Source organism: Syngnathus leptorhynchus, chromosome 22, assembly GCF_054491065.1.
Source record: "Syngnathus leptorhynchus isolate UIUO chromosome 22, UIUO_Slep, whole genome shotgun sequence".
Lineage (NCBI taxonomy): Eukaryota > Metazoa > Chordata > Actinopteri > Syngnathiformes > Syngnathidae > Syngnathus > Syngnathus leptorhynchus.
Genome location: NC_141216.1, coordinates 6,848,643 through 6,867,986, shown reverse-complemented (window position 1 = coordinate 6,867,986; position 19,344 = coordinate 6,848,643). Strand labels below are relative to the sequence as shown.

Here is a 19,344-nt window from a genome sequence, read left to right as displayed (position 1 = left end):
CGCCGATGTTATGTGCCGTGCTTATCATGTAAGGTTGAACTTGAAAAAAATCTCCTCCGTGCCACTGTGATGTTATTGCCACCTCTCTGTGTCTGTTACTGCTTTATTGTCATTGCTTACTTCTGCACTCCAAAGGGCGAGGCCGTAAAAAAAAAATTTATCGTTTCGCCGGCTTGGAAAAGAACGGCGTCCTTTCTTGAGAAAAGTGAACCAATACATCGTTTCATACCGGAAACAAAACTAATGGGCCATCAACCCTGAAAATAAGGTGCAAACTCTAACCAGGCGCATGCTGCAATGTTGCTAGGTAGAATTCATAGGCAGTCATTATTTAGGTCCCCATGTTTCTTAGTGACACGGGGCAGAGCGTTATGCTGCCCCATCTTGCAGCGGTACGACCAATCAGATGCACACAGGAAATAACAAAACAAAAAAGATCAATGTATTTATTTTGCCAGCCCAACGCCATCTGCCGTGTTTGAATTTTCCTATTCACGGTGCGATTTGTCTGGCATGAGTGCAACCTTCCGCAGCAGTTGTTGTTGTTTTGCCTCGCCGCTCGAATTCTCCTTTTAGTCTACTCGGTTAGGGGGAATTTTGCAGCACGTTGTTTACGACGGCACCCTCGCCAGCTTTTCATATTCAAACGAGCAAAGGTTTAATTACCAAATGATGACGGTGTCATATGGTGCCACGATGGCGCCGGGGCGGCTAATGAATGCGAGGAGGGAAGCGAGCGCGGCGTTTGAGCGACGACGGGATCCAAAGAAAAGAGAGGGAGGGAAAAAAGAAGGGCGAGACACTAAAACATGTTTAATTTGTGATGTTCCGTGGCTGCTCGTGGATTAAGAATTTTCAAGTATGGTCTGCCAGATGGAAAGGAGGGAGGGGGCCAGGGTGCGGGGGGGCACATTTACATCTGTATATGATCAATCACAAAACACCATTTTGTGTTTTATTTTCTCCTTATTTAAAAAGCCATTGGAAATATGCTCATCTCCATAAGATGGTTTGGAGCTGTTAGCGCATCGAGGCTAGTTTCACGTCAGTTAAAGGGACGTTAGCAGCTTAACCAGGCGTGAGCTTGAATGACGTCGTACTCGTGCCCACTTCTCAGATTTACGCTTTTCGTTTTACGGATATCGCTCTTCACAGTCGCAATGACTTTTGACAATCTAGCATATATTTTAAATCAGTTGAGGGTTCTCGTTGTGCATTTGTTCGCCTGGCGTCTTAAGGGTATGCATAGTTTTAATTGGTTCGGAGAATTTTCCATTGGAAATTTCCTATTGGTCAAACCTGAGCAAAAAGGACACATTGGATTTGGAGGAGAAGTATATGTAAAAGTTTTGGTGACGAGACGAATGAAGGCCGTCGGTGCAAGAAGGTGTTACGGTCCACTTGCATCGGGGCGGGTCGGCAAAGTGCAACAGTCAGTAGTCGATGTTGCTAAACACGGAGGCTCAGGTGTTGCGGTGCCAAACACGCAAACACGCCCCCCCCCCCGACTGTGTCGTGGCGCCGCTCCCGTGGCTTCCCTCCCCAGGACGGGGAACATCTGTCACGGCGGCTGCCATCTTCCTCGCCGGTCACGGCATCAGACGAAGGTGGCGGGCGGGCGGGCGGGCGGCGAGTGAGCGCGGCGACACAGCACACATGGGCACCCCCGACAACAGCGCTCATTAACAGGCAAATGGAGCAGGAGCGCACTGGCAAATTGAGCCAGATCGCCCAGGCGGCCAAAAGCCACAAAAATGCCACTCTCTGTCCCTTTCAAAAAAAAAGAAAATTAACATTTCTAATCATGTGCCCGGCTAAACATTATTCTTCATGATTCCGCGCTTGAATCCAGAGCAGCCGGCCTTGGACGCTCCGCTTGACCTTTTGTGACCTTTCTTGAGCGAGTGGTGAAACTATTCAGAAAGACGCCCAGCATCTTCATCTTTGTACTTTTTACATCTAAAGATTTATTGTGAAGGCCGCCGCGGTGTCAACTTCACATTCAGTCCGATGACAAAAAGGTCGCCGGGGAACAGCCAGCTCAACACATTGAATTCATTAGCGCATTTTGTTTACAGAAGCGCTCCTCTTGTTAATTAATCCGAGCGAGGTGCTTTCACGGCAGGTGAAGTGGACGTCTCGCCGGATTTCCGTCAACAACTTGGAGCCACGCGCGGGCGAGAGTGTTCGACATGATTGCTGATTAATAACGCCAATTAGAAGTTTCACTCAGGCGTGATTGAGAAAAGAGGGAGGCCGTCTACGGGGATAGGAGTCGCGTTTATTTGCTCGGATTACGATTCGGTTGTCTTTTACATGCTTGGAAAAAAACAAATGGCGTTTCCATTTTTCCGGCCCGTTTGGATCCCGGGTACATTTGCTGACATGCAAATTTTAAATCCAGATAAAATTGTGGTGTGTCTTCCGCACACCAAATAAATCACAATTTTGAGCCAAATACAGCTCCCCATGTATTTGTTATATTTTAGCATACATTGTAATTCCGCGTCCAAAGTCGCCCGTGTTCCATCACGCCTCGGCGATCTTGAGGCCCAACAAAAGCGATGAATGCGGAGGTGTGGAGGGTGTCTTTTTTTTTGAAGAATGCTCTCAGTCATTTCCACAACACCTCGCATCCTTCACAAACAAATGGAGCCCCCCCCCCCCCCTCAGCGCTGGCTGCAAAGTGAAATTGATCACGTTTTGAGAGCACACAACAGTGAGATTGTGAATATTAAAAAAAAAATGGCGCCTCCCTTTGTGAATTTAATCCTTCCCCACCCCTTTTGGAGTTCGTCATCAATATTCTATCGTTCGTCATTGACGCTGGCAGCAAAATTCCTGGATGGATGTTCTCCTTTTGTCACTGCCAGTGAGTGCCTGGAATGGATTTTTAAATGAGAACAATTCTCACTCACTTTTTTTTTTTTTTTTTTTATGGACTCTAGTCACATGTCACTTTAATGATGGAGAACTTTTCAATTTACCCCACGTGGCTCTTTGCCACTATCCAGCCATTAAATAGGTCAGGGATGAATGTGCATGGTTTACCCTCGTCTCCGTGAAACAGATGGGGGGAGCCACCGTTGCCTTGATAAAACCCGCCGACGCATAATCAATAGAATTTTAAAAAACATTAGGCTTGATGTGCCCCATGAAATTTTTCCCTAAGTGCGATGGAGACATCGCAGGTAGCCAGTGAACCCGTTAAGCGCGGGTCGTAGGCGGACGGCCACCTTCCGCCTCGTCGCTGACCCGCGTCGGACTCGAGCGTGGGTCGACGACACCGGCAAAAGCCCGTGACGGGGACGCCGCCAAAGCGTGTGTCGAAAACACGCCTATTACGGCGCGATTAGCGTGACAAACAAGCGGCGGTGTAATTTGATTAGTGCTTGTCCATAACAGAAGGGGCTGTATTTTAAAATATACTCTGTTGGACCATTAGGGGGCGCTATTAGGGTTGACCAATTCATCGATTTCGGGTTTAACAACTTTTCCCACAACTCTAGCAGTTACGTATTTTAAAATAAGACTAGTGACTATAATTCCTGCGAAGGAACAGTTGACGTTGCAATAGTAGTACTTTTATATTTGACAGTTATTCTAGATATGTCGGAGCACAAAACCAGTCAATAACAAAGACTATGTTCCAAAAAATTATGCAAGTAATTGTGTTTCGTAATCTTGCCAGAACATTTTTGTACACGTGCCTGTGTCATTTCAGTGACACTGCCCCCTAGTGGATTGGCATTCATGATACACATTCATAGGAACAAACTTATTGTTGCCAACTTCTCCCAAAAAAAAAAAAAAAATCCTGTACTTGATTTTATAGGGTTGAGTCCCTGGTTCAAACCTTCAAATCAGTTTTTGACAAACAAAGATCATTTTGCCATAAAAATGTTAATGAACAGGGAGGCGCTGACCTCCCTTTAGGCGTCACCTGAGGTTGCTCAACGGCGCCGATGCTAAACACAATATTGTCGCGCCTTTGTCTGCATTGATATCAAAATGAAGTTCTCGGAGGCCCACGCTGATCAATCACGGCGGGCCTCCAGCTGTTCTCCACTCTTTGGCCCGACTTCAACAGCCGGCCTTACAAATTGTCCCTGTATGGCGTCGAACGAGAACTCCCCCCCCCCGCCCCGCCCATCCCAGACGCATGCCTCCTTGCCGCCTTCTGCTCGCCGCTATCAGATGGCCCGCTTTGCATTGTCGCACGGCTAACCAGGATTCGCTCTAGCTTGGACGCGCGCCGGCTTTTATGCTGCGCTCCGCGATGGCCGGCGTCCAAAAGTGCTCAGTGCACTTTGCCGTCAAATGGGATTATTATGCTGAACTGCTAACATCCTAGTTAGTTCTCTCTCCCTACTAAACCAGGATGATGAGAACGGCCCAATCAAAAAATGTAAATTATATTCATTACATACACAACTGATGACTTTTTTTTATTTTGGGGGGAAAAATGTAATGCTATTTCTTTATGACACTAATTGCTGAACCGGAAGCAAAAAAAAAAAAAAAAAAATGCTACATCCCTTCCAATCATTTCAAAATGCTCAAAAATTAATCAAAGATTTGTGGCGAGCGCTTGATTGGGGTCAAAGGCACCGCAGTGTACGAAGGCAATGCCGAGTCCCGCCGTGATTTATTACCAGGCCGGCCGCACATATTATTATGAAATGAGTTTATTAGTTTCAGAGCGAGTGTGACAAGCTCCATCGAACGACACCGACGCCTAATTTACTTTCCGAGGGCTGCAATAGTGAATAATTACAACTCATGATGTTGCAGTATTAAAGTATTTCTTTTTTTTTTTTTTTTTTTTTGTCTCGCAGCATTTGTTATCGTGGAAAAATGTCAATTCAGCAGTATGGCTGTTCCCAACTACAGTCACGAGATTAGCCACATGAGGAAAAATGGCTAGCGGTAAGTGAGCATGTCTTTGTTCTAGTTAACTAACAGTAGACATTTTTGGGGATGACATAAATGTGACAAGCAGCTAATTGATTAGTTTGAGTTCATAATGAGAGTAAACTAGCAATAGAATTGAGATTTGCCGATTAGACGTGGCTACTACCGCTTAAGAAGCAAAGTAGGCGTAAGAGCGCGACATCACAATGTCGACTTTCACTTCTTTTCTCATTTGGGCACAAATTGAAAGTGCTTGTTTGAAATGACAGCGGCATTAGTAGGATAAATATTCCATTTTTAGCCGCCAGCACGGCTGGCATTAAAGATCTTTCTCCTCTATCCCAAACAAAAGCACGATCAACATCCAAGGCCTGCTGCTTGTCAGCCGTTTATATATATATAAAGATAAATGATATGATTCGGAATCCTACTTAATGACGCACTTTTAATTTTCCAAACACGGCCATTTTCTGGCTTGGGAATCAAGTGGAAGGAGCTAATTATGGATGGAAAAAAAAAGAGAAAGGGGAAAAAAAAAATGCTCATTTTCAGGGATAATGGAAGAGAAATGCTGTAGATTAATGGTGCTATTTATCTTTTTTAAATTTCTATCCCCCCCCCCCCCTCCCGGTGATGGCGGCCCTGCTCCCCAAGGAAAATATTCATAAAATGGAATTGAAGTGTAATAGGTTAGCACCACTTCTTCTTAAATTGAATTTTGCACCATACAATTTTGGTTTTATTCACCCCCTCCCTTCCGCCACTATATCTAAAATAGAAAAGGATCATGCATCTTTGTCATGACATATGCTCTATTCTCATTTCAAATTATTTAAAAATACAAAAAAAAAAAAAGAAATAGCATGTCCCACTGTCTGCTGACAACACCAGCAAGTGTCAGCCATGTGTTTCCATTAGGGGCCGTCCAGGGGTTTGTTGGCTCTATTATTTTCCATTTCAGTCTTTTATCTTGATTTAACGTGAGCCTTCCTGAACATTTCCAACCAGCCGTCCCTCCATTGCCGGTCAATTCCCCTTTTAGGCGGTCAGAAATGCTGTGATGGCATAGGCGGGGGACTCTCGGGGGACGCCGTGTAGATCGGTTCAAGGTGGAAGAACTATCTTTAGACGCGCAGCGTGTTTGGAAATTAAAAAAGGACAAAGTACAGTGTCGAACTTTCTAGATTGCAAGTTCTGTCGTCACAGTAACAATTAGGAAAGTGTGAAAAGGATTTTTTTTTTTTTTAAACGTGAGTCGGTGAATATAAGTAATAAACAAATTGTTAAAATATGGTAATGAAAAATATATATGAAATACATACTCAAATCTAGGTATTATGTTGTCGAGTAGCAATTGTTTAGTTACAAATTGTGCTTGATACACATGAAAAAAAAAATTCAAGTCATCAAATGCCAAATAAATATCACATTTTTCTAAAATTATTTTTTGAAGAAAATCATACATAATTCTAAAATAGACATTTTCACTCTATCTAAAAAAAACCCAAAGGTGGTCAGAGACTTTACAAAGATTAAATGATATTTATCATAAAATAAAAAATAAATCTGAATGCACATTGCTCAACTTAAAAAATGAAGCCTGCTTCGAATGTTTTGATGCAGATATTTAGCGTTGCATGACTTCTAAAGAGTCGCAGATCATTTGCAGAATAAATGACACTTACATAAATCACATTCAAGCTTTTCAAGAATTTTTTAGTTGGTGTCTCGTGTTCACGTATTACTCAATAGAGACAGAAATAAGATTGCGTTGTTCTCTCACTAAGAACATAAAGAAGCCCGTCAGTCTCTAGTCGCGTGTTATTACTTAACCTCTGAGAAATTGGGATGTTCCGCTCTCCACTCAGTTTGGAACTGATGGCATTTTCTGTATCATTTCTTGGCCGGTATCCCCTCAAGGGTTGTCCCCATTTTTTTCCCCTTTTTCTTCCCTGCTTCGGATTCCTATTTAGAAATTCTATGAGCTGCAAACCTTAAAGAATATATAACACACAGGGACGCTCTCCCGATCCTGACCTGTTTCTGCCGAGTGCAGAAGATGATAGGCTGTCAGGCCCCCGGCGAGAAAAGGCCCCCCCAGAACGAGGCGAGCTATCCTTTAAATTGCCAGGGTGATAGTTGCAGATAATACCACAAATAAATCAGACGACGGTGGCGGAATATTTCATTTGCTATCCATATTCCTTATGGGCAAAGGCTGTGTGTGTGTTGGGGGGGCAGCAATTTTATTCCCATTTTACCCCTGTGGCATTTTAGCACTTGAAATGCTGATTTTCACGTGTGAAGACAAAGTGCATGCGAGCTGCCAGCCTGCGAACAGATAAATCCAACAGGCACAGACAATTACCGCTTGTAATCTGGCTCCATTTATTTTTTTTTATTTTTTTTATTCCTGTCAGGCCTTCAAACTAACAGAGATGGAATCTCAGAATTGTGAGGTAGGCAGACAATAATGCTGTCCTGTAAAATTAGTTGTCGTACTGACCCAGTGACATTCATGAACTTTTTTCGCCCAGGATATTAAGTTCCCATCAAATCCCTCTCCTGAGCGTCTCCCACCGGCCCAATAGTTTTATTGATAAATTGTTTTGGTAGCACGTCGGGGTCTTTTAGTCGCACGGCCGTACATTATGTTAGCGAGATGACACCTCAGACCTCCCACCACCCGCGGGTCCCCCATCCACCACGGCACTTTTAATCATGATTTCACCGCGTTCATCCTCCCCAGACCTCTCATATGCACGCTCATTTCTCCTTTGCCCATTTTCAGCTAATTTCACCGCCATCTGCCCCGAGCATCTGTCGGCCAGGGGCGGAGGAAAAAGAGAGGGAGGTTGGAGGGGGTAGAGAAAATGTAGCTTTCATTCTTCTTGTAACTTTCTTCTAAAGTTACCGCCCCTCTCCAAAACCTTTTAAGTCTAATTCTACGTGTAAACCGCAGGCTTTTTTCCTCCTCCCCCTGAACACACACGAAAGGGGGAGGTAGGGGGGTCATATCCTTTCCATGTCCAACCGCTTAGTCAATAAGCACTTTCAACAGGAGTGCACAAAAGATCAGAAAGTGCAATTGTAATTTTTTGACAATGGCAGCCTGCTAACCAACCAAGGTGGGGGGGGGGGGGGGGGGCTTTTCGAAAATCATTTGAAAGGGTAGCGGATTACGAACATTCTTCAACAGGGCCGCAGTTACCGCGGCGCGCTCCACACGGTCCTGGGAAGAGGGCCCGCCCCCTCCCTCTCCCCGCCCCTTCCCCATCTTTGTGTTGGCCGTGTTTGACCGACACAGAAGCCGTCATAATCTCTTCCCCCGCGGGGACCCGCGGCGTTTGTTTGGCAGCCTCTACAAATACATTGAATCCCTCTCCTCCCTTCGCCTTGTCTGCGGCGCTGTAGCCTTTTGGCCGGCGTCTAATGAATGCTTTTCATCGCCACTTCCTGTTCATTGTTGGAGCCGCTGCCTCCCACCGGCTTTAATCCCAGATTTCAAGCGGTCCAGTCGGCCTCCCTCTGTTTGAGTGGCTATATAGGGATTCAAATAGCAGATGATGACTTTTGTACATATTCATTGCTTTACAGACGCTCGAACCGGACACCGTTACTTTGTATTGTCTTTTTGACAATGTTAGCTGGATACACAGTAAAGCCCATTCACATCTTTTTATTGAGAATCTCACTCTCTACTTTTAGCTGAAAAATTCCTTTTATGGTTGCGATGTGTATTTTGCTACTCTTTTCTAGTTGTACGACGAACCCCCGACAATTCGTGCCTATCCTGGTATTTGAAGTTTTTTTTTTTTTTTCAAAGGCCCTTGCGCCTTCGAAAGCACAAGCAGTACCTCGGTAGTTCTTGAATGACAATGTGTTTTGAATAATTGTTTGTATTGTTTTCTGATCAAATAAAAAATTAGCTTGGCTATTAGTTGACTCTGAACTAAACCAGCAAGCTTCACAGCACGACCCGATAAAATTAGCCACTTCCTCGTTCTTGTTTAGAACTTTGTTAGTGTTTTGTCACGCTCGGCGCTTTTTACTGTATAGCTTTCATGTAAGGGAAGGCCGTTTGCGTTAATGGCACGCGCCAAGCGCATCTCCATAAGGACTGATCTACGGCCACCGTGGCCTCAACTCTAGCAGCTATTTACGGCCCCTCCCTCTGCGAAGGCGCCGTAATTGGTTCGCCTGGCGTGTTCCCTCCCCCGGCGGGCTCCACGGGGAGCGCTGTGATGATAACTCGCCGCATTATACGCGCTAACTTTTTGAGAACGGCTAACGCGCTCTCGTCTTTATTGCGCCGCCGCCTAATGGCCATCTCCGAGTGCCGCCTCTGGCAAATAAATAGAAGCTGACACAGTCATTTACTCAAATCTTCTCTACTGTTTTTTTTTCACCCCCCGTCTCCCCTCCTGAGATTTAGCCTCCCCGGAACAACAATTATTCGGAAACGTGCAAGCTTTGTGCCTGCGGGGTTGCGGAATGAACATAAAATCTTGGTGAAAATTAAAATATTTAAAGCTTTTAGGAACGCTCGCTTGGCGAAAAAACATCAAAGCGAAGCTCTCTTCCTCCACAAATTAACCTTTCTCTAATAGGGGCAATGGCTCTCATTTAGAGAGAGGAAGCGCAATTCCCTACAGTCTCGGAATTTTGTCATCACGACCAACATAGAAGCAACGTGGAGCCTTTACGATTGAACACAATCCGTTTCGACCCATTTGATTGGATCTTTATTGCACTATTTTCAAACGGGATAATTATTTCTAACTTTCCGACCACCTACCAACAGACAAAGCAGCTGTACCTACTCACACCTGTGAGTGGTGTCCCAAGACTTTTGCACATCACGCTGTATTTTAAACATAATCGGCAATTTCAACCGCATTTACTTTAGAGTCAATTGTCGATCATATAGTCTCTTAACGGTCGCATCCTATTTTTCCATCCATTTGGTATGGCCCTCAGAGGGCTACTTTCTAAAAACTGGAACGGATTTGGATTGGGGCCCCCAAAATGCACCCAAAAATGTCCCAGATTGCCGACTATTGCACTGCTGGCCCACTTTGTTGATGGGCTCCAGTCTGTCTAACATAAATACTCCCTCGCAGACCCACAAATGAGAATTGCCCCCGTGGGATCCAATGAGTCTATCATACTTTGGCTAAACATAGACTGGGAATTAGTTGACTGGATAATCAATTTGACGAAGTGCCTCACAGCAAGGGGGTGAGTGAAACACACAGACGTGAACCCAAAAATAAATAAATAAATAAATAAATAAAGCAGCTCGTAGTTTCGACCGGAAAAAAACAGGTTGATCGGCGCCAACGAGACAAACGGCGTAGGCTATTTCTTTGCGTGTGTTTTGTAAGCAGCCAAGTAGGTCAAACCTCTGAAGCAAAATGACTTGGGAATAATTACTTTCTATAAACTCCCGCCTCTCCAGGGAGCAATTTGCTGGGCCCAGATGGCCACCAAAATAGGATTTAGGTGCCACGCGCCGCTCACAAAGGGATAATCAATTACTCAAATATCAATCGAGGCGCAAATGGCGGAGAAGGTGTCTTGTAGGAGGACATTTGAAAGCTGATGTTGCTTCATCATTTTGCCCGTCACGTTTGAGAGGGTCAATGTGATTAAAAAGTCATTGCTATTTTTCATTATTTACGTGCTTTTTGAGTGTAACTTATCATGATTATGATGTCATCTTTAAAATATTTCTTTCCATCACTTTCTTAAAGTTTTTAGTCATTGCCTGAAGTCTAACAATCAATACGTAGCAATTAAATACAACAGTTCGGAAACTGGTTCAAAAAATAAATAAGGCAGAAACATTTAAGTGTGGCCACGATAGATAACATTGCCTACTTTTTTTTGTGTTTTTAGCCTTGACATGAATTTTATCCAAATTTTAATATTGATCTAAGACATTAGCCACATTAGTTTCCATGCAAAGAGGAAAAAATAATGCTCCAAAAAAATCTCGCCTAATGAAAACAAATGATAATGTTAATGACTTGTCCAAACATAACAAATGGAAAGAATTACCGCCTCCAAAGCATGCTTGCATCATTAACGAATGATAAAAAGGAAACAATGTCGGAAAATAACTTGGGGGGGGGCTCTTCAGGTCATTATTGATTAAATATTTGTGTGTAGTCAAGTGTAGCATTTTCTTATTATTCATTGAGCACTTGAAATAGGACAAACTAGCGAAAGATTATCCAGTGCGGGAGGTCAAAATAAAAACAGTTGGAATGTGATTAGTTCCTTCCGTTTTGCTTTTTTTGTCCGTCTCTAACTCCCTGAGCAATTTTTAATCCATTTTGCTGGGGAACTCTGGGATTATGTGTCGAGGCCAGTTTTTACCTCTCTCTCTCTCTCTCTCTCTCTCTCTCTCTCTCTCTCTCTCTCTCTCTCGCTCTCTCACCCCCACGACAACGACCTTGTCTGCGTAACGCTACTGTTAGCCCTTGGCCCTGAGCGCTGTCAACACACACTCAATCTCACACATGCACACACACACACACACACACACACACACACACACACACACACACACACACACACACACACACACACACACACACACACTACCTGTAACTACACAACCGTCTCTGCCACCACTATCTCAATTTGTATTTCATCTCCGACTTGACGGAGAAGTAGGGAGGATTTGTCTTGATCCTCCACTCTCCCTCGAGGAGGTAAATCTCGGGACTCCATGACGGGCTAGCCTTAACTACACGTAACGTATGATTCATGTTACTGTACAAACACACTCACACGCTCACACACACAAAGCAATAAAGGTCATACTTGGCAAAGCCTGAGGATTTTCCCCGGAGTCTGCCGTATTTCACTGTCATCGGTGTCACGTTTCGGTCTCCCCATATTTTGCGCCATTTGTGGAGTTGACATTAGATTTATTTGTTTCCGTAATCTTGGAGATCGGTAGTAGCAGTGAATGTCTACGCTCAGTTTCAGTTTCAAGACTACATTTATACTATTTAGAGGTGTAGTTGACATGAAAACCGCAGAGGTGTCTATGAAACGGGAAAGTCCGTAGCTCTTCATTTTCAGTGACAGGGGCAAGGTTCGCAAAGTGGACCAGCCATAGGAGTATTCACGTGTATTCTTTAGTATCGAATGTACGTTTGCCATTTACAAGTTTACGAGTTATTGTCACTCGTAGCTAAATTGAACTCTGGAAATAATATCCGAACACAAATGGCACAGTTCGACAAATAATATAGCAAAACACATAGGCATATATCCCGTAATCTCTTGCTGCAGTTTATTATTCATGATGAAAATGTCCAAATTTGTCTCATGAGTATGAAATCTGTTGACTGCGTTTCCTCGGCCAGCTTCCGGTTGCACTCTGGCACACGCCCTTAGCGCCGATGATGCACCGTAATAGCCCAGCACGTAGCGGCCAACTTGGACTGCCAAAAGTTGCAAATATAAAAAAGCCCTCCAAAAACCACGCGGCCTCTTAAATCACCCTGTAATCGGCCCTCTGTGCACGAGCCTCCGCGCATTTTGGACGCCCGTCCCGGACAGCAGAATGCTCCGGATGACCCCAGCTGCACCCCGATGTGCATTCCTCCCCCCCCACCCTGCCAAATTTCTCCACCGTAAAAACACAAAAGAGTTAATAATTGCCTTTGTTTTGTTGCAAAACAAATGACAACAACAAATCCATCAAACTTAGCAGCACATCAGCACTTTTTTTGTCCGGCTCACCAGAGGCCTCAAATGCATAAATTGCCCCCCAACCCCACCCTGCCTTCCAGTAGTCCCTCCGAGGCCGCGGCCAACTTGATAAATGACCCGAGCTGAGTTCCCTGAAAGGAGGGGGTGACACTAAGCTACTTCATCCGAGCAGTATCACTCTTTATTTGCATGGGGGGGGGGGGACCAAAATTCAAATTTGGCTCACTTTTAAGGGAAAAAGATAAAATATTTCCACAGTCACTTCTCAATGTCTTAAAACCCATCACGACAGCTGTGACAAAAAAAAAAAAAAAAACTGCTAATGAGACCCGAAGTACGAACGATCTTTGGTTGCATTGTGGCGAACGTCACGTGTGCCCACCGCAGGCAGTTAACCACTCAAGAGCAACATGATGCATGCAAGTATGTCATGTACGTCATCATATTTATCACACAACACTTATGGCAGAAAGCTATTAATTTACCCCTCCTTCCTCCTCCCCGCCCGCCCGCCCGCCCGCCCGCCTCGCGACACTTGAACATAATGCATCACCTGCCTTCTCGTAAATGACTATTCCTGCATTGACGGAGCGTTATTTTCCCCCAACTTTCCCGGCGACGGGTAAATGGCCTCCGATGGAAATTTCGCCGGGGAAGAATTAAGCCAAAGTGCGTTTTGCGTGTTTAATGGGAAAAATAATTGCACGTCAGGTGAAACAAAGCACACGAGGACGGACGCAATTACTCAACTTGCTGTTTCTTTCATTCTCCCAAACAACGCTCAACCTTTTTGCGATTTTAACACTTCAAATGATTTTCGACATTGAGCTAACATTTGATAGAAATGACCGTACGGCAACGTCACGTAATAGCGGCCGTGCTCCTTCCCCTTCTTCTGCGCTAGTTTTAATTAAAACGCCTTGTCAAAAACGACAATTTAGGCTAAATGGATGCTACCCGCGCCGCTATTAATATGCCGTCGCTGACAACGCTGTTAATTAGCCTGACAAGTTGCTATCACGCACATACACACGCATCATTATTAACGTTCAAACGACTTTTTGATACGTTCGCTAACTTCCAGGTTTTTAAAAAAAAATTGAAATAACAAGCCCATTTGGTTCGGCAGTGAGCTCTGCACTTGTCCGGTTCATGCGTTTGCCGGTGTGACAGCGTAGCCATCTTCATTGTCTTTGTCCTTACTTTGGGCCAAGAGGTGATAAATAAAGCGCCGCTTGTCCTCTTCCACTGAGTAATGTCCGGCGCTTCGGTCCGGGCTTGATACAATGACTTATATCCCGATTCTAGGAGAGCGGACATTTCAATTTTTTCTCTAATGTAGACATTTTATGACGCGGTTGCGTGTGATTCCACCTCACTGGTCTGTACATTCACAGATCTGTACTCGTTTTGCTCTTTATATAACTGCTGGCTCAAACGATATATTTTTTTCGGTTGAAGAAAACAAACAAAAATCACCACCGCATCTCGAGTGTGAGATTTACAACCAATTTTTCCGAGTAGAACAAACCACACGCTTTCTTTCACGGGGCGTGTATGTTAATTGTTATAGTTTACGAGTGTTTGTCCACACTGTTATCCTTTGTTTTATGGGAGCGAAGCGCATGCGAGCTCAAAGTCAAAGTCAATATGATGAGGTATTAGCCCCGGCAGCCATCTCGCTCACGCGTGTCAAGGTCGGGTCACCGCGGGCGGGCGGGAGGCATCGTCTCTCCCCTGGCGGCTACGTCTTCCCGCCGTGAGCTTGGGGAGCACGCACATTATTTGTGCTCACCTCATCACTGCTCAGATGGGCTGTGCAGGGCTAGTAGGAATAGCCTCTTTAACCTTCCAAATGATAATTGTGGGCAAAAACAATAAGCTTGTATCACAGCCTAAAACATGCTAGGCCAAAGCATGGAAAAAAAACTATTATAAAAAAATGCCAATGAGATTGCGAATACACTACATTTTTTTTCTGAGCTGACACAGCTATCCTGTCCGTCCGATGCGAAATAGAAACAATCCCAATCTTAAAAGAAATGATTGAGGTCAATGCAGGTCATTACTCGCTCACACATTTGACGGCCATGTTTTTTTTTTTTTTTATCAGTGTTTGTGCTATTTCCTGGTTTCGATGATGAGTCACCCCATATGGTTAATGTACTTGTACTCAAAGGGCAGCCATGTTGTTTACTCCTGGGCGAGCCAAGGAGGGAAAGGGATGGGATGCATTTGTCCCAAGGTGAGCAGCGCGCTCCCTGACGTTAAATAAACACTCGCAGACCTCTGGCTAGCGCAACCTCGGTCGCAGCGAAATGCCATTGGCGTGTCCAGATGATGGAGCGCTATTGTTATCTGTCGCCCCTGCACTCTGCTGAGGCCAGCCGGGAGGTCGCGATAGGCTCGCCCACTCCCGCTAGCTTCCACCTCGGCGCCAAATAAAAACCTGCAGACTTTTTTTTTTTTTTTTTTTCTCCTCGCAACATTTGATCTGGAGCAAGGGCGGAGGAGAAAAATTAACCAATGTGAGGCAGCGGCTAAGTCTGCACGCTACACTAAGCGGCCACGTGTTATTTCTGCGGATGAGCCGATCGATAGCATTTTGACAAGACTTGTTGGAACATGCCTCTTTATTTGACGCCGTAGCTTCCCGTCGGACGGAGCGCATTCATCAAGCTGTCAACCCATGGAGATTGTTCTTTAGTGGTGCGCTTGATAGAGGGCGACCATTATGATGCATGTCGATAGTTGCCGAGGTATCGACAGAGCGCGCAACAGCGAGCCGGCGCTAGCGGCCGCTTAGCCCTTAAAGGCCCGAGACTAACGTAAAGTGTTTCTAGTGTGTGTGTGTGTGTGTGTGTCTAACATGTCAGTGATTATTTCCCTCTTTGCAAAGTTTTGTCCAACATGGCTTTCGGATTTATTCCCTCGTGAATACAAGCAGGCGCGCGCATATAATTTATGACCGCCTCGAGTCTTGATGACAGATTATTAAAAGTAGAATTCTTTTTTTTTTTTTTTAGCTGTGGGATTTCTCTGGTGGGAATTGTTGGAAGGATCTCTGGCGAGGTCTCCGTCGCTAATAGAAGTTTCAGGGCTGGAAGACTAATGATTTGAATCTGGCGTGGCGTAAGCCGGGACTCGAGAGGTTAACCTCCCCGTCGGAGAGCTAGGTTAGATTGTTTAGCAGCAGAAATATCGTGTGTTTGTCGGACAGGAAGTGGCTTCTGTTAAAGCCGCACGTAAACGTGAGGAGGCGACGGAGGGAGACGTGTCGCTAGCGTTCACCTGATGGCCGTCGGGCGCGCGTGCTCCCAGCATGCCTCGGCGGCGGCGTGCACCAGAGGGGAGTCGCAGCGCAGCTGAGAGCCTCGGCTTAATCTTATGCATCATTAAGCACTCAGCGGCAAGCCGGTGCTGTTCATATACATCATCCACGCTTAATAAACATAATGATGACATAAGATGTAATTCGAGATGAATTTTCATTTTATAGGGAAATGGAGAATTCCCGTTGGAAGGAAGAGAGAGAGCGAGAGGGGAGTGGGGTTCGGAGCAAATTATCCGGGAAGTACGAAATAAACGATCTTTTGCTCCAGATTTCCTAACTGGATGAAGGTGACGAAAAATGGGCGTTTTATTTCCTTCCTAATGATGAGAAGTGATTGACAGGCAAGACTGCTAAAGACCACTATGGTTAGGGCATCTTCCCAAACTATTTCAAAAGTCCATGTTTGATGCAGTGCTAATTTTAGGCCTTAGCATGTTAGCAGCTGGTGAATTGCACGTCATTATAGACATAATCCACCTGGAGTAAGTAAACCCGCGTGCATGCAAAGTGACGAATGGATCGGAGTACAATGTAGACTAATGGAGCCGTGGAGCTAATTAGGCCGAGCAGAGGCGAGCTGTGCTTAAATGTAAATGGATTGAAGCCGAGAGAATGATGAGCTCCTTGGCCGCAATCAATAGCAAAGCAAACAGAATCTATGGGAGCGAACTCAGGCGGAGGGGAGGCATATTATCTATTAAAGGAGTCAGGTAAATGCTCGGCGGACACGACATTAGGTACTTCAGGATTGAAGAAAAAACAAAAAATGATAAACCGTTCAAAAGTGAAATCATAAAATGTGGGATTGAATCCCACATGAAATAAAATACAATCAGAATTCCAATGATAAAATTGAACTGAGAAAAATGACAATGATATTCAAAAGTTCCAGCATTTGAATTAAAAGCAATAAAAGAGCAAGAGCGCCAGCCAGGCAGCTTCTCGCCGTTGATCCACGTCTTTGCTCAGCCATTGGTGACGTGCCGGATGTAAACACCCATTACAGGCAGGAAACGAAGCCCTCACTTTGTCCTCCCGTGTCAGGGCGCAACACGGCGATCGTCCTCATCCTTTCCACCTGAGCACACAGTTAGCTCAGCTTTACGGCCGTCATTTAGATAGCGACATGCTTCCTTTTTTCCTCTTCGCTTTTTGGAGGCACAATGTGCAACATCCTGGCGGTCTCACTATATGCTAGGGATTCGCAACTGGTGGGTCGTGGCCCAAAAGTGGGCTGTTCCATTTCAAACATAGTATAAGTGGGAGTAGATATCGTGAAAATATCATTTTCATGTTTTAAAACGATGGCCTTTATTATCCCTAATTTTTGGGTTGGGTTTTAGCAACCCTACTGTAAATGCTAAAAGGAAGTAGCATAGGGAGCTACACGAGTCCTGCATGTTGACTTGAGCAGAATACACAAATAAGTCATTTGTCTGTATGGTAAAGAATGCAGCGAGCATCTCCACGTGTTACTTCTCATATTTTGCATTATTCATCATACCTGCAAAGTTCACAATGGCCCCAATACCTTCCACCGGCGGAAATTGCGACAAACTGCTCAATTCCAACGAGGACCAATCCGCGCCGCCCGGCATTTTTCTTACTTTGCGTGAGAAAAATGAAGTGTCAACATTTAATGATAGATATTTGCATTGCGATACAAATGGCGTCCTTGGCCCTAAACATAAGATATAGATCTATTTTATAATGAATTCAGATAAAGCGTCCTTTTTTGCATTTTGTCTTTTTTTTGGGGGGGGGGGGGGGGGGGGATGCAGCGGCGGCGCCAGTGACCCTGACGCAATCGACTGGATGATCAAGACATCCGTCATCTATCATTTCCTGACATTTTCTAGATGTTGCTTAGGTGTGCACCCCCCTTCCCTCCTGCAATATACGTGCAACTTCTGCAAGTTGTCTCACTTCATTGTTTGGCGAGAAAAGCGATCGGAGAGAGCGAGGGGCAAAAAGACATTAGAGATGATGTGCTAGCCGCATGTGGTCCAGGCCAAGTATTTATAGCCCCGCTGGAATCTCGCTGTGCGCCGCTGATAGCAGAGATAATGGCGGCGAATGGGACTCGGCGAGCTGTTCTAATGACGCCTCCAACGAGACAAAGCGAGCAGCGAGGATAAATAAATAAATGTTGGCGCGTTTTTTTTTTTCTTCCTCTGTTTTGATGAGGTCACTTAGAAACCGGGGGAGGGAAGAAAAACACATAAACAATGCGAATAAAATTAGTACTTGTTTATTTTCGGATAAAGATCGTGCTTGAACGCGTTTGCAAACAAGGCTTCATTCAAAACAATTGGACTTACTTGTGAGAATGATTGTTGAGCACACACAGCATTATGTGCAGAAATCTAGTCCAATCACGAGCTTCCTAAATTGGTCGACGAGTTGAGTGGGCCATCAGTAAAACCTCGGGGTCCTGTTTCCTCACTATTGGGGGTGAGCGGGGGTCTGGCGACCGGCAAACAGCCCCGTCAGCACCGGCCACGAGTGCTCCGTTTTATGGGCGACGGCGGCATCCCGCGTTAACACCGATGTCACCATTTTAGAGCTCTTGTGTTTTAGCACCAGTCTGCTAATTGAAACGACAACGGCCATAACAATGACATTGTTAGCCAAACGGCCCGTTCTAGACTCACGTCTGGCTCCAGTCAAGGACGTACGATGGGGGCAACCTTGGGATTTAAGACACAGTGGGGGGCCTTGAGACTCTTTTTTTTTTTTACAGAGTCAGCCTGCGTATTTGCTACCTGGGACTAAACTGGCTTAATCGACCGCTTAATACCACCGCTGTCACGTCACAATAATAAAAAATCAATGCAACTGTGCCACCTGAAGCTATCCGGATTCAACAAACAAAATGAATCTATTTAACACGTTAACCACGCACCGAAAATCCAGTTAGGTGAGCGTCTTTGTCATTTATACAGCTTGTTTACACATTGCGGCGTCCTCAAACATGGCCGCCACCGTACATGTTAATAAGATACATAAACAAGAGCAGCTGTTGCTATCGCCGTCACCGTGCCCCAAACTGCTTTTTGCCATCAATTAACACTCACACGTAGTTTCCCCACTCGCAATTCCATAATAGTAATGCATATGGCGGGCATAATGGAAAAATAAATAGCCGACCTGATTTATCATCTAAGTCTGAGAGACAAAAGAAGAGAGAGAGCCAGATTGGAGCCCGAGGACTCAATCCACCTCAACATATGCCGCCGTCGGTCGTCAGGCCGCCGAGCGTCTCGGAGCCTCGTTCCCGTTGATATTTATCGAAAAACATTTGACTTTATGAGCGGCGTAGTTAATGAGCGCCTATCGACGGCGTCACGCCGGCAGATGAC

General features: G+C 45.1%; 1 protein-coding gene across 10 annotated transcripts in view; it reads left to right on the top strand.

The window, feature by feature from the left end:
* fbxl15 (F-box and leucine-rich repeat protein 15) overlaps window positions 1-19,344 on the top strand; it is an 80,480-nt gene that overhangs the window by 40,891 nt on the left and 20,245 nt on the right. For 9 of the 10 annotated variants that reach the window (XM_085903207.1, XM_085903205.1, XM_085903204.1 and 6 more), the window contains one exon: window positions 4,839-4,929. The exons of the other annotated variant lie outside the window; for it this stretch is intronic. The gene's annotated coding sequence lies outside the window, so the exon portion shown is untranslated. The remainder of the gene's footprint in view (window positions 1-4,838; window positions 4,930-19,344) is intronic. 10 annotated transcript variants of the gene reach the window in all.